This window comes from Chelonia mydas, chromosome 23 (assembly GCF_015237465.2).
Source record: "Chelonia mydas isolate rCheMyd1 chromosome 23, rCheMyd1.pri.v2, whole genome shotgun sequence".
Classification (NCBI taxonomy): domain Eukaryota; kingdom Metazoa; phylum Chordata; order Testudines; family Cheloniidae; genus Chelonia; species Chelonia mydas.
In genome coordinates, this window is record NC_051263.2 from 12,428,913 (window position 1) to 12,444,422 (window position 15,510).

Here is a 15,510-nt window from a genome sequence, read left to right on the forward strand (position 1 = left end):
TGAATTTATCAACGTTTAATTTCATCTGCCATTTTGTTGCCCAGTCACCCAGTTTTGAGAGACCCTTTTGTAGCTCTTCACAGTCTGCCTGGGTCTTAACTATCTTGAATAATTTTGAATCATCTGCAGATTTTGCCAGCTCACTGTTTACCCCTTTTTCCAGATCATTTAGGATTATGTTGACTAGGGCTGGTCCCAGAACAGACCCCTGGGGGACACCACTACTTCCATTCTGAAAACTGACAATTTATTCCTACCCTTTGTTTCCTATCTTTTAACCAGTTACCAATCCAAAGCTCATTGTTTTCCAGCTTGCGGCTGCTCTTTCTTTGTTCGCTCCAAACTTCACCCCACTGCTCCAACCGTTGTCCTTTGCGGTTTGTAGCCAACTCTCTATCCTCGGTTTGGAGTAGCACTACCCGAGCCGAGCTCGCTTGGTTGCCCTGTGGCCCAATGAATTGCAAAGTGGCCGGAAAGGGAGAGAAGGGAAGGGGAGGGTTCGACTCAGTCCCACCCCTACGAGTTAAACACACCTGTCCCCTGGTAGGAGGCACACCTCGTGTCTGGGGCACCCTCAGCACCGCTGTATCAGTTGCGCACAGGGAAACACCCTATTTGACCTTTTTAGAACCTCAGGGTTCTCCTGCCTGATTGCACTGCTACCATTATCCGCCGTGGAGCCACAATAGACTATGATAACCTGTTGTTTGCTCGTTCGGTTCTCAGGAATACCGTCCTCTGTCCATTCTTTGTAAATAAAAAGGATTGCAACAAAGATACCTGACTCCATCATCAATTTGTCCTCCCAACTGGAACAACCTGCAAGACCCCGAATTTTGAATAATCCCCTCAGGTCAAAAGGTGTAACACGATCATTCTTGTTAAAAAATAAAAAAAGATTAAACAAATGGTGTATTCCAAAATAATTTTATTTTAAAGGTTTGATACATAAAAATAAGAAAGATAATTACAAAGAAAATTCAGTGAGCATAGTAAGAAAAATTTCAGAGTAACAGCCGTGTTAGTCTGTATTCGCAAAAGAAAAGGCGTACTTGTGGCACCTTAGAGACTAACCAATTTATTTGAGCATGAGCTTTCGTGAGCTACAGCTCACTTCGTCGGATGCATACTGTGGAAACTGCAGAAGACATTATATACACACAGAGACCATGAAACAATACCTCCTCCCACCCCACTCTCCTGCTGGTAATAGCTTATCTAAAGTGATCATCAAGTTGGGTCATTTCCAGCACAAATCCAGGTTTTCTCACCCTCCCCCCCCCCCCACAAACTCACTCTCCTGCTGGTAATAGCTTATCCAAAGTGACCACTCTCCCTACAATGTGCATGATAATCAAGGTGGGTCATTTCCAGCACAAATCCAGGTTTTCTCAACCCCCCCCACCCCCATACACCCACAAACTCACTCTCCTGCTGGTAATAGCTCATCCAAAGTGACCACTCTCCTTACAATGTGTATGATAATCAAGGTGGGCCATTTCCAGCACAAATCCAGAAAAACTAACTGACCATCTGAGCTATTGAATCGATGACTTTTGTTCAGTCCGAAGTACAAGCAATCATAGAGGAATTAGAAAAGGGTCCTTAAACCTGACCAAACCAAATGAAACATTCCATGGTTTTAGAAACGTACAGCTCTGAAACAGACAGAGGGCACAGATTTAAAATCCTCAGCACCAGTGATATCTGCTTATGATTTTAATGCACAAAGAAACTGCCATTAAATAAACAGAATATGGCCTGATCAGCAGATTACTGCATGTCTTTAGGCTTATTACTTGAGGATACATCAACCACATGAACATTAATTTCTACAGAAAGACAAGATGCAGAACATGAAGAAGAGCTCTTGAAAGATTGTGTCTCACACCAAGAGAAGTTGATCCAATAAAAGATATTCCCTCACCCACCTTGTCTTTTTAATATCCTGGGACCAACAGAGATACAACAGTGCAAACATCTCTGTGGGAGCTATTGTGGGGAATACTCAGCCATACAGCTGTTTTCTACTTGCTAATATGAAGCGTACATTATAAAGTATGATTTTTTGGTTAAATTCTATTATGTTTATTCTTTTTAAAAAGTGTTGGGGGGGTTCTGGTTGTATTGGTATAGGAAAGCCACTATGCATGTGTGGAACTGCACCTTTTCCAAGAAGATTATATACGTATTAGTAGTTATCCGAGCCTTACTTCCAATTCAGTGTCCATTTGAGGAGTTTGAGATGTTGCTGGCTGGTTAAGAAAGTTTTTTACTTCTTCAAATATACCTGTTATACTTGTGTCATTCGGAACATTTTTCAGGTGATCCTGAAACTTAGATCGCAGGACATTCTGCACTATTTCCTACACATACTTTTCCTCTTTTGACATACAGATTTGAGCTTCTTTCTCTCGTATGCGCTGGCTCTATGTCCGCTTCATTTTTTCTTTATCTTTACAGCAGAAGCAGAATGGGTAAAGTGTGTATAGGCAGTAGACAACGATCATAACAAAAAGGGCAAATAGTCCAAAAACCTGGGGGGAAGCAAAACTAGTTATTTTCATGGGAATTTTTCTTTATGCATCTTTTGCATCTCACCAAAATGGATATGGCCTCTGCTATAAATTTAGCTGCATAGATCTATTAAAAAAATGACCAAAAAAAGCTCTTCAACCAGATATCGGAATGGGGAATAGGGAAATGTTTCAGTATTACTAAGACTGATGAACGAAACTCAAACGTTTTGGAGTTCGGATTTGGCAAAGTCACTAAAATTCCGTCTTTATCTTTATTTATTATTCTACCAAGCCTTGTGTCATCTGCAGAGTTTATCCGCAAAGATTTTATATTTTCCACCAGATCATGAATAAAGATATTAAATAACACTGGACCTTTTGGATGAAGTTCCCCATTTATAATTTCTTTTCGAAATCTAGCAGTCAGTTTTAATTCATTTAAGATGCGGTATACTGTATTTTTAATGTGCTATCGTTTAACAGAATATGATGTGACGCTAATTTAATGCCTTACGGAAATTTAAATATATAATGTCAACATAGCGACTTTTGTCAAGCAAATTTATGATCTCATTAAAAAACTTTGATCTGACAAGAGCTATTGACCACAAAAACGTTTTGATTCACATGAGTTATCCTTTAATTGGATCTTAAAATTGCATTTTTATTTATTGCCTGAGCACCTGCAAACAAAGACGGGGACGCTTTTTACCTTTTAGAAATCTGAAGAAATAAAAAAGACACAGGTATCCATTGTTGTTGCTAAGTACTAATATTATAAAGGAGACCCAGACTTCGAACCAATGTAGTCTTTATTAAATTATAACTGTTTCATTTCCACCAGCTACGATTGTTTTCCTTTTATTCAAAGTTACCTATAGAAGTCATTTAGCAGCTGGGTGCAAAATATTAATGGAAGTATTCCAGTAGTTCTAACATATTTTCAATGTCAAAGCTTTAGTTTCATGAAGGATGAGTTTATTAACTTACATGGATATAGCTATTTTTTAAAAAAAGTAATACATACAGCACAATTACAAATAGTCAAATAACATTCAAAACTACTACTTAAATAAATCGTTCTACAACATAAATAAATCGTTCTAAAACATAAAACCATTTCTCTAACTACATTTTTTCCAGGGTTTTTCAAAAATGCCTGAAATAGTTCTATTGTCCCCTACTTCATTTGGGCTCTTACCTGCGATAAGCTTCGCTGGATGGCTGTGATGGCATTGTTTGTGCTGTGGGTTCTATGCTGCTTCCCTTAAATGTCCTATTTATGCACTCAGCGGATCGGCCATCAATGAGGAGAATCACACGCCATAAAAGAGCAGCTCCAGAAGTCTTTCCCACTATTTCACACGTGCGGTCCCTACTGCGTTTTTCTGAGCAGCGAACCCAATCAATGAAATCCTGCTGAACTATCAAGCTCAGGACAAGGAAAATAAGGGCTGGAAAAAAGAAAAATGCCAAGCTGTAGTAAATGCTCGCATTATTTCGTTGAGGACATTTAAATTCACCATCAATTACTTCTTCAACCACTAACAAAATTAAAGACCAAAATGACACAGCTAAAATGGGAAGATTACTTTTCCAGGTCCCAAAGTATTTCTTTCTAACTGCCATTTGATCCTGCTACCAGTTCTTTGCTAAGTCAGGGCGTCAATTAACCTTATCTTTCAGGTCCACGTTCTACAAATTACTAAGCACAACGAGTAAACATGAAAGTGAAAATGTTACCGTACAAAACACGCCCCATAACTAGTTGCTGCATTGAAATACAGCGTTGCAGCTAAGGATGGTTGGTTACAAACTGCATAGCGTAGATCTCAATAGTTGTAGGGATGCGGCTGGACTGCCAGACTAGCAATCTGATTCTAGCTCTTCACTACTAACAATTTTTCTCTTGACACTAAGTCTTGTGTGACATCTCATCGTGTCTTTTCTTCAACTAAAGGATAAAATTCCTTTAAAAAAAACTGAAATATGAGGTTTCTGAAAATTACATGGAAGCAACCTTGCTGCTTTCATTTCCAAGCTTTACCAGGATGTGCTTTTTATATGATTTGAGGATTGTAGGTTTATGGATATTTAGTATAGCAGTCTTAACAACTTTCAATGATAATTACATTCTTATGCTTATTATTTCGTTCCCACCCACTTTTGCTCATGAATCTTTTCAGCTTTGGGAAATTGACAATTTGTACAAGGTTCCAAAAATTTATATTCCTGGTTGACAGCGCTGATGGCAAATTGGAAAGGAGGAACAATTGTACCAGAGTCCCAAATCAGAACCCTCTCCACCCCCCCATCTGTAACTGGGGTGAAATGGGAGAAGATGTGGCCCCAACAAAAACGATATACTAAGGCTCCAGAGTTCTCTTGACAGTTCTGCTGGTTGGGACTATAATTCTGTTTGCACACAGCAAATAAAATTAGTTCATGCTCTCGTTCGTCTAGGTAACTATCAATTTTTAACTCCTTGAGCTACTTATCTTTATCCCTCAGAACGAGGTGTAATATAGAATTACACGGAGGGGACGGGTCATGAAAACTGGAAGTAGAATAACACCATCTGTCAATGCATCACTGCACTGTTATATACTTTTTTCTAAAGGTTTATGTAAATTCTAAAGTAATCTGGAATCCTAATCTTGAGCCCAATAGCCATGTGATAAGATTGCTGAAAAGAGTTATCCTCCGAAGAGTACTTTCTGCCCCCACAGTAGTTACAAAATTAAATATCAAGGCCAAGATTTTAGAAAGTGGCAAGCTATTCTGGTCATCTCAAGTTCTAAAAGACTAATGAGACACCTTTGAGACAGACATTGCAACCGCACGCAGAATCTTTGGGGTACATATTCTATAGTAGTAAGATTAGTTATCACTGTGAAGCTGGGATAGTATGAATGATTGTGTTCTCCTCGGTTCGGTAGGGAACCACAGCTACTTCAGGTACTAAGACTGGGTAGTGAATCACTCACATTGCAAACACCTCCTGAGAGGTACCACACCCCAAGAAGGTTCTCATCTAATGATTCAAATTGCATTTCTAGAGACTTGGCAAAAAAGAAAGGGCATGTAGTAGGGTGAACCTTCTGGCCAAGGGGACGGGCCCCAACACTTGCTGGAGGGTGGAAAAGCCTTTGATATACTAGAGCCCCCTGAGACTGATGGGTGAAGTCTTGCGAGCTTCTAGCATGCATCCTTATTTTAAATTAAAGACTGAATAAGTCTAGGCTGAGGTTCATTCCTTGCACTTCTAGTATGACTATTCAATATTTGAAATTAAAAGGGCCTTGAAAGAATCTATTGCTCACGTTTTCTGTTTCTGACTTGATCTAAATTACTCCAAGAATTCAGTACAGACCTAGATTCTAGGGCCAGAAGGGACCATTACGCTCATCTGTTATGACCCAAGCCACAGACCTCTACCCTGTGACGCCCGAAGGGGAAGGAATCATTCTCCCCTAGCATTTGAGTAGCACTGTCAATTCTGAAACTTGTGGTTGAGCTAGTGATTGGCAGCCCTGACAGTTGTTGTCAGACACGACCGGTATGGTGCTCTGCTCTGTTCAATGTTGATAACAGTTGGCTGCATGCGTGTGTTCCCTCTGCGTGCTGCCCCGGCTCTGCGCAGATAGCTGAGAGACCCCCCAGGAAGACACGCGGCCAGGTTTATTGCCAATCGAAACACAGACGCTAACTCACCGGATCAGACGTCTACAGTTCTCCTAGTACGTATGTGCTCCCTGACAATGGACACAGCTCAGTCAGTGGCAGGACACTCTACTGCCCCCTAGGCTGGACAAAGACACCGCCCCAGGGATGTAGTCTTATACAGGGGTACAAATAAGTTACACATCAGGTGAGGTATTGAGGTGCAACCTCTCCAGGCAGTAAGGTGCCGCCTCTCACCTTGTACATGCTGGTTCGACCAAAACAAGTCTACCTAGCATATTGTCCTTCTGAGCCTGTCTTTAGGATGGGTCTGCTTGTTCCTTTTTATCTCTGTGGAATGTGTTCCTACCGGCACATCCTGGCACAAGTTCTTCTTACTAGAGCGTATCTGTGTATACATGCTTTTAGCAGCCTCCTTCTTTCCAACTTCTGTGAGCAGGTCCTGCCTCTGGCTCATAGCATATTTTTGCTTTATGTTAACCATTATTTGACTATTATTTTAGTTCAGGCCTCGGGGCTCATAACGGGCCTCTGATACAAGGGTGTATATTTCAGGGATTTATTTTACTATAACTGTAACTGGGGCTGGTCTGTCAGCTGCACGGCAGGGATCCGGGACGCCCTAGGAACCCCGACTGGAGATAGGAGCCTGGCAGTTCCTTGAGACACAGAATATCAATTTCACTCAGCAACCCGAAGGCAAAATGTTAAGACATGTTACAAAGCGGCCTTAATTCAAAGTAAATGTGTCAAAGTATCCTGTGGAAATGAAACTTTACGTTGTTATCTGAAAACTCGCAACAGGTGACCCATGGTTCTTCATAGGCTTTAGGGCATCTGGACAATGACAACTGTAAAGACCTGCTTTTGCCCCAGTCTGAAGGCAGATGTTCAACAGGATGCAGAGAGAAAAGATGGTGCTAATTCCACAGACATAGACTAGCTACCATTGTGGGAGGAATTTAGCGTTGATCTAACTGAGTAAGTGCCAATCCGTAAACGTAAAATTTTTGTGTAATTGTATGCGTTTCTGTGCATGAAAGCTTTGAGCACTCTCTGAGAGACCTGTCATAGATGCCGCATGCACAATGCAGCCATAACTGTGTGAGTTGGACTTTCGAGGATGTTTACCATAAAATTTCACTGATCTATCACTGTCAGGATACAGGATTCACCTCTATAGCTATGTTGTTTTGTTTAGCAACTGTAGTGTTGATGTGCTTTTATTCAGGCTGTTATCATAGAAAGGAAGTGCTCAGGGCCCCGGACTTTGACAAACCTTTCCTAGTAGCCACAGATGCATCCGAGCGCGGTTGTGGGAGCAGTTTTAATGCAGGAAGGACCGAATCAAGAATTCCATCGCATCGTGTTTTTAGTTAGGCTCTTATCATAGGACTGGAGTAGGGTGAACATTTGTGTTTTAATTTAGACACGTTTAACTGAGTCCAATTCAGACTCATTTTTATTTTTACTAGTAGTGGATTTAACAAGCCTTTTACTGGATTACTTGAAGTCACAAACTTTTTCGGTTTATTTTAATTGGCGGTACCTTTTTTGAATGCATAGTTCCTGCGCCAGGTTCTGATGCCTGTGTCCGGGAACCACAGCTTCAATTTACTGCTGGGTATTGAACAGTAGTCCACAATAATTGTTAGCATTGTTTTGGTTTTAACAAGCTCATTCCGTTGATATGGTAAGTGTGGGTAGCTGGAACTTTAGGTGGTAGTTTTATAGGGACCTTTTATTTTAACCCCTATTTACCAGTCGTTTGAGACTTTTGTGGTGTTTATAAGGTAAACCTTAAGTTCCCCTTTTTCTTTCTAGGCATACACATTAGTATTTTTTAAGTGTTTCAAGATTTGGCTAGTCTTTTTATTCTACTATTTTATGAGGATTACCGGATCACGGGTAGGAATGCCAGATTGGTTGGCGCGGAGTGAATTATTCCTTAAATATTGGCTTATAAAGAGGGCTGAATTTTTTTAAATGATCGCTCTAATTATCTGGGCGCTAAAAGCAGGTACAGCCAGATCTTTCACTGGAGTCTCATTTTCTGTGGATTAAAATTGTGGCGCTTAAGCAGCGCCTCGTGGTCTGGTTCCGGGAAGTCCTTTTTACAAAGAATTCAAACTTGATTATTTATGTAAACAATTTAATTTGTGAAACATGGACGCATTTCAGTTTGCCATCTTTTTCAATGCAGTATACCCCTGGACTAAGGCGGTTCACTATTGAGTAAGGGCCTATCCGTTTTGATTACCGTGAGCGACCCCTTTTTCCTCTTTCCCCTTTGTGGGCCTTTGTATCTCAATTTTGTTGTTATCTGTTCGACGGCCTCTACTGGAAGGTGGTTTTTATCTTCTTGTAACTGTTTGAGCCATTGAAAATAATCATGCTGGCTTATATTAGAGCTCTCCTTTTGACACTGTACCAGGTAGCTAGGCTCAATCATTGGGCGCATTGGATGTCCAAACAGAATTCGAAAGTGTTGGATTTTTGATTTTAGTCTGGACGACAGCCAGAATCAGAGGCTGTTTATCGGGCCAGTCTTTTCCTGTGTGATTTACTACTTTCCGGGGCGCTTCCTGAAGAGTGAGGTTCATGCGCTCGACTTGGCCTGAGGATGGTATATGGAACGTTTAACTCCCCAGGTTTGTATCATTGTTGTAAAGTTCTCGCCTACAAATGACCCCCCATTGTCAGACTCTATTATTTCGGTGATGCCTTATCTACATACTACCTCATTAAAGAACTAGTGCTGTTATTTTTAATGACAAATGCCTCCACCCATATTGAAAAGGAATCAATTATCACCAATAAATACTGGAATCCTTTCTTACTGTTTCGTAATGTATTAATATAATAAATTTGTACCCTGTACGATTTCACACCCACATTTTAACATCATTCGCCATACACTCCCATTGTGTTACTTCCTTTAGCCTTCTTAAAATCCTTTCCTCACCTTTATGCATAAACTGATGGGTTACATTAAGTAAACACTGTGTTTCTATTTTTTCTGGAATTCAGTTACGGAGGTCCGTAGTGCAATCTGTTGGCTCAGATGTATCAGTACAGACGCTCCTTTTCTTATTTCTAGTTACAACTGCTATGTCATGCTGTTGGGATATTGTAGCTACCTATTTCAGAGTAGCAGCCGTGTTAGTCTGTATCAGCAAAAAGAAAAGGAGTACTTGTGGCATCTTAGAGATTAACGAATTTATTTGAGCATAAGCTTTCGTGAGCTACAGCTCACTTCATCGGATGCATGTAGTGGCATCTATCTACCTGATGTATCTACCTGATTATTCCAGGTGGCCTCTATATCCGTTCCTTTACTGTGTGCCTTTTTACATGCCGCACCTTTAACTGTTTAGGGTTCTTTGTTAGCCGCTGATAAATCCATTTCCGCACCTTTGAATATGCAATACTCTTTTCATTTTCTGCTTTTCACCCATTTCTATATCATTCATGTGTCCAAAATTATATCCCATTTACACAAAAATTACTGTCAGCATAAATATACACGGGCCAGGGACCCATATTGTCTTAAAAACCTAATAAATTACGTGAGGCTTATATTGTCTTAAAACCTAAAAAATTACAAGGGGCTCAGAATATTGGGGGGGATCTAGAAGTCCCTGAATGATTTCCTCTTTTAAATTATTGGCAGCGTATTTTACAGAGCTTTTCCCTTTTACTACCATTGCACTCCCGTCAGTAAACCAGACGTGCTTTTTTTGACTTACAGTATTTAATTCTTCCAGTGGGGGGGTGCCTCTATCAAGGCAATTCTTTGCTCCAGAGTGACCCCTGGACATTGATGTCGGTTTCCTTTTTTAATCAGGGCTTGCGTTACCACGTCCAGCTTGGACACCTTTTCTGTTGACTAAGATAAGCATCCATTGAGCCAGTCGGGTGTCTGAGACTTTACCTCCCATCAATCTCCGTGACAAAATGTATTTCAGGGAAGTGTGGGTGCTTTGGATAGTAATAGGGGCTGTTCTTGTGAGTGGTCTACTGCCAAGACGGCTGCAGGGATCAAAATGTATTTCTGCTACTTGCAATTTCTTAGATTCATATACTATTGGTAGTAGATTTCGCTCTTTATTATTTTGTAATAGTGTGGCAGCCAAGGCCACGTTATCTTTATCGGCTGCCAAACGAATAACAAAAGGCTGAGATTCACATGGAAATGCAGGGTTGGGGCCGTGAGAGCCTTCTGTTTTAAAAGGTTCAAAGCGAAGACCTGCTCTTTTCCCCGTTCCCACTCTGTCTTTATTTTTTAGCAGTTTCCACAATGAGTGAGTTATTTCAGCATATTTATAAAAGTGTGGGCTGAGAAAATTGAATCCTCCTAGCAGTGCTCTTGAAGGGTGGGTGTCACTAGGGGTTGGCATTTTTATTAGTGCCCTTACCTTTCGCTGATCAACCTGTCTCTCTTCTTGTCCAGCGACTATGCCCAGGTATGTAACCTGAGGTAGCACCAACTGAGCCTTGTCTAAGACTACTTTGAATCCTGTTTCCTGAATTATTGCCAAAAGCTTTCCCGTTAGTGTTGGAGTTTGTGCCTCTTTCCCCCCAAATATCAAAATGCTATCTACCTCTGAAAAGACAAAAGGTCTTCCTTGTGGATTCAACTGGTTTAATATATCCACAACATGCTGACGGGGAATAGCCGGACTGTTTGATATCCCTGAGGTAAGCGACAAAAGGTCCTTTGTTGCTACTTTACTGTAAAGGCAAACCGATTTTTTAAGTCCGGATGTAGAGGTGTGGCAAAGAAAGTTTCGGCCAAATCAGTCACAGAAATGTTTAGATGTGGCTTGAAATTTTTGTATGCCCTTTATCGTATCAGCCACAATATGGGCTATAGGGATGGTGCCCTTATTGATTCTTCTATAATCACTTGTTAGACGCCAGAATTGGCTGTCTGCCCTTAGCACTAGCCACACGGGGGGGTTAAAGGAAGAACCCGTTTTTAGAATGGGGGTTCTAATTCCTGGATGGTTTGCAGCGATTGTGCCTCTGGCACTCTCGGGTAGGAGTATTGTTTTGGGGAGGCACAAATTCCCCAACAAATTTCACAAAAGCTTTAGTATGTTCTGTTGAGTCCATACCGAGACGAATTTCAAGCGCCACTTTTCAGCTTGTTGGCTAATTAGTGCGGCTAATGGTCCTTTTGTTAAGATAGCCTGCCCAATTTTTCATGAATGGGGAAGGGGAACTTTCAAAGGGTACCTCTAGGCAGATCAAACACCACATTGTTTTTGAAGAGTGGGAGCCCAGAATAATTTCATCAACCATATCGGGAGTATGGATTAAATCCCCTAACGTCTTAAACTCTTGTGCCAAAAAAGGGACTTGGGTCTATTCCCACGCGAGAGTAGCTTTTCGTTGAAACGACTGTTTTAATTTTTTTTCCATTTGGGGCTGTTTTGATTAAAGATATAGCATCTTCTGTATCTATTAAAGCTAATATAGGGGTATATCCACCCTGCTGAGCGTACACACGGCCGACCCCTGGGCTCTCAGGAGACTCTGGCTATGAACCTCCGCCTCTGTACCCCTACTGGTGGTGGAGGTTCCTCATGCAGCAGGCCCCTCTAGTCTTGCCCCCGAAAAAGGAAGCGGATCCGGGAGGCATTGCAGAAGACGGTGGTGTACTAAGAGTTACACTAGCCAGCTCTGGCTTCCCTGACTACTTTTTGTGGGGGGCCCTGTTCCACTTTTCTCGGTTTGCCCCGTGCTGCATTAGCATTCACCACGCGAGCCAGAAAACCTCATTTTTTGCGACTCCACCTCCCTCATTTAATTGCTGGGAGGAGGCTGTCTGATACTGATGGAGGTATGGGTATAACTGATCTCCTTGTCGCCTCCCCCTTTCCCCGTCCACGGGAAGCGCCTCTACCATAGCCTCTCCGGAATACCGGGATACCGGGATTCCCTTTGTGCCGTTCTCACTGGTGTACTGCGAGCAAAGACAAGTTAGAACGCCATCTGGAGAAATTGTCTCTCTTAAAAACAACGAGGAGGCCTTGTGGAACCTTGTAAACTAACAAATTTATTTGGGCATAAACTTTTGTAGAGAGGTATAAATATACAGCATATGAAAAGATGGGAATTTCCTTACCAAGTGGAGGGGTCAAATGCTAAGAAGCCAAATAAATTAAGGTAGAAGATGGCTGTTCTCAATAGTTGAGAAGAAGGGAGGAAAAAAATCTCAGTTCTGCAGTTTCTAGTTGGAATCTATCTTTGAAGTTTTTTTTGTTGAAGAATTGCCACTTTTAATGTTCTTATTGAATGTCCATAGAGATTGAAGTGGTCTTCTACTGTTTTTTTAATGTTATAGTTCTTGATGTCAGATTTGTGTCCATTTGTTCTTTTGCATAGAGACTGTCTGGGTTGGCCAATGTACATGGCAGAGGGACATTGCTGGCACATTGTGGCATATATCACATTAGTAGATGTGCAGGTGAACGAGCCTCTGATAGTGTGGCTAGGTCCTATGATGGTGTCCCTTGAGTAGATATGCGGATAACGTTGGCACCCGGGTTTGTTACAGGGTTTGGTTCCTGGGTGAGTATTTTTGTTGTGTGGTGTTTAATTGCTGGTGAATAGTTCCTTCAGGTGTGGCGGGCTGTCCGTAAGCGATGACTGGCCTATCTCCAAGGTCTGTGAGAGTGAGGGATCGTCCTTCAGGATAGGTTGTAGATCCCTGATGATGCCCTGGAGAGGTTTTAGTTGGGGGCTGTAGTTGGCGGCTCATCGTGTTCTGTTAGATTCTTTGTTGGGCCTGTCCTGTAGTAGGTTTGTTTTGGGTACTCTTCTGGCTCTGTCAATTTGTTTCTTCACTTCAGCAGGTGGGTACTGTAGTTGTAAGACTGCTTGATAGAGATCTTGTAGGTGTTTGTCTCTGTCTGAGGGGTTGGAGCAAATGCAGTTGTATCGTAGAGCTTGGCTATAGACAATGGATTGTGTGCTGCGGCAACTCTCTGACACCACATTCTACAGGCCATCACCCTCTGATCCCACTGAGGGTTACCAAAAGAAATTACATCATCTGCTCAAGAAACTCCCTGAATAAGCACAAATCCACACTAACACACCCCCTAGAGCTTCGACCTGGGGTATTCTATCTGCTACCCAAGATCCATAAACTTGGGAATCCTGGACGCCTCATCATCTCAGGCATTGGCACCCTGACAGCAGGATTGTCTGGCTATGTAGACTCACTCCTCAGGCCCTACGCTATCAGCACTCCCAGCTATCTTCGAGACACCACTGACTTCCTTTCTACTGTATTTTACACTCCATGCAGCTGATGAAGTGGGTTTTAGCGCACGAAGCTTATGCCCAAATACATTTGTTAGTCTCTACAGTACCACAAGGACCCCCCCCTCGTTGTGTTTGTTGATACAGACTAACACGGCTACCACTCAGAAACCTCTCTCTCTTTAGCGGTCCCAATTTATCAACCATGGCTTTTAGGTCAGCGGCTGATACAGGGACAGTGTTGACAATTGTATTTCCCCCACTTTCTGTGGGTGTTGTGATTGTTCTTCGTTGTATGGCTGTGATAGAGATTTGTTCAATAGGTTCCAATACCTGGGGCTCATCCCATATAGCTCCATTCCAAGCTTCACTACGGTCCCATTCTCCCTCCCATTCGGGGAATCTCACCGTCTGGGGTTGGCCACATTCTCCTGCCGTCACAGCCTCTATCTGGCATGTGGCAAACCCCAACCTTGAATGGAGAGGTTTTAATAATGGATTCACAGGGGTTGTGATTGGCCGAGGCTCTATCTTATGTTCCAACGTTAGTTTCTTTACCATTCCCTGTTCTCTTTTTGTATTCACTTTTTTCCTCTATCTGTTCAGAGAATTCCTTCTCTTTTAGGGTATTTTTTGAGACTGTCCAACTAGCTTTGGATCCCGGTGGCCAGTCTATACCCACTAAAAACCCTGCTCGAAGGAGCAGGACGGGAGAACGCTAAGCACCCTACTTCTGGGCTTAATCCTGCTACGAGTGAGGACATATTCACCTAAGCAATTTTTCCCCGATGGACGGATATGAGCAGTGTAGACGCTAATCCTCCCCCTTATCACCCCCTATTGCCCCCTATTGCCCAGTGCATGTCTCCCCCCTTTTACAATTCTCCACAAAAAATGTTATGCTTATAAGAAGCACACGAGCTCTTTTTCAGGGGCAAAGGCAATACGCCGAGTTTATTAGCGATACAACAATTAGCATATGCATTCAATCACACACACACAGACACACTGCCCCTCTCGTCGATGTTATAGTTACCAGTCCAGAGTCCAGACTAATCTCGTGGCCAGCTAGGTTGATCAGTGGTAGAACCAGTTCACTGATCACCTGTGGCCAGCAATTCAGCCAGCCTCCCTCAGCTTCTCTCAATGTTTTAACCCAGGAATGGGGTAACTGCCAGGTAAGTGCCTGGGTGCAGGGTTCACCCCCCCGCCCCATTGCCTGTGGCCCCTGCTACCTCCATTGCTGCCTCCTCAGTTCCACCCTACTGACCTCCCCATCCAAGGCTGAATTTGTCCCTGGGGTTGCCAGGACCGAGTAAGTCTGCTGCTGTGAAAAGTTACTTGTATGTTTGTTATGCTCACATTTCACAGCAGCAGACACACAAGCTAGCAAATCTTTTAAAAAAGCAACCAAAAAAGCAAAAGAAACAAGAAAAGAAAAGAAATGAAAAGAAATTGCTCCCTAGGCAATTTATTCCGGTGCTTACCCACCCTGACAGTTAAGCCTGTTTTCTTCTTGTCCTATCCTCAGCGGTTAAGGAGAACAATTAACCTTCTTCCTCCGTGTAACAACCTTTTACGTACTTGAAAACTGTTATCATGTCCCCTCTTAGTCTATCTCTTCTCCAGACTAAACAAACCCAGTTTTTTTCAATCTTCCCTCATAGGTCATGTTTTCTAGACCTGAATCATTTTTGTTGCTCTTCTCTGGACTTTCTCAAATTTCTACATCTCATCTTTCCAGAAATGTAGCGCCCAGAACCGGACACAGTACTCCAGTTGAGGCCTAATCAGCAAGAAGTAGAGTGGAAGAATTACCCCTCGTGTCTTGCTTATGTAACCCTTCTGTGAGGTGGAGCCAACAGCAACAAGGGCCGGGTTCAGTATCTAGGGGTTCCTTTTCAACAAAGCCTGCTTGAGCCCCCACGCAGTGACCTGGGACAATTACACACCACCCCTGGGTGCCTCTAAGAGGCAATACTTCCCCTCTGCAAGCACAGAGTATGAGTGTAGCAAAAACTTTTAATAAAAG

At 42.4% G+C, this 15,510-nt stretch overlaps 1 long non-coding RNA gene across 1 annotated transcript; it reads right to left on the reverse strand.

Moving 5' to 3' along the window:
* Positions 1-2,035: 2,035 nt before the first annotated feature.
* LOC119564944 lies at positions 2,036-4,802 on the reverse strand. The gene is made up of 2 exons (XR_005223708.2): positions 3,721-4,802; positions 2,036-2,537 (listed from the first exon to the last, which is right to left on the reverse strand). It is a non-coding gene; the product is annotated as an uncharacterized LOC119564944 (long non-coding RNA).
* Positions 4,803-15,510: the final 10,708 nt, after the last annotated feature.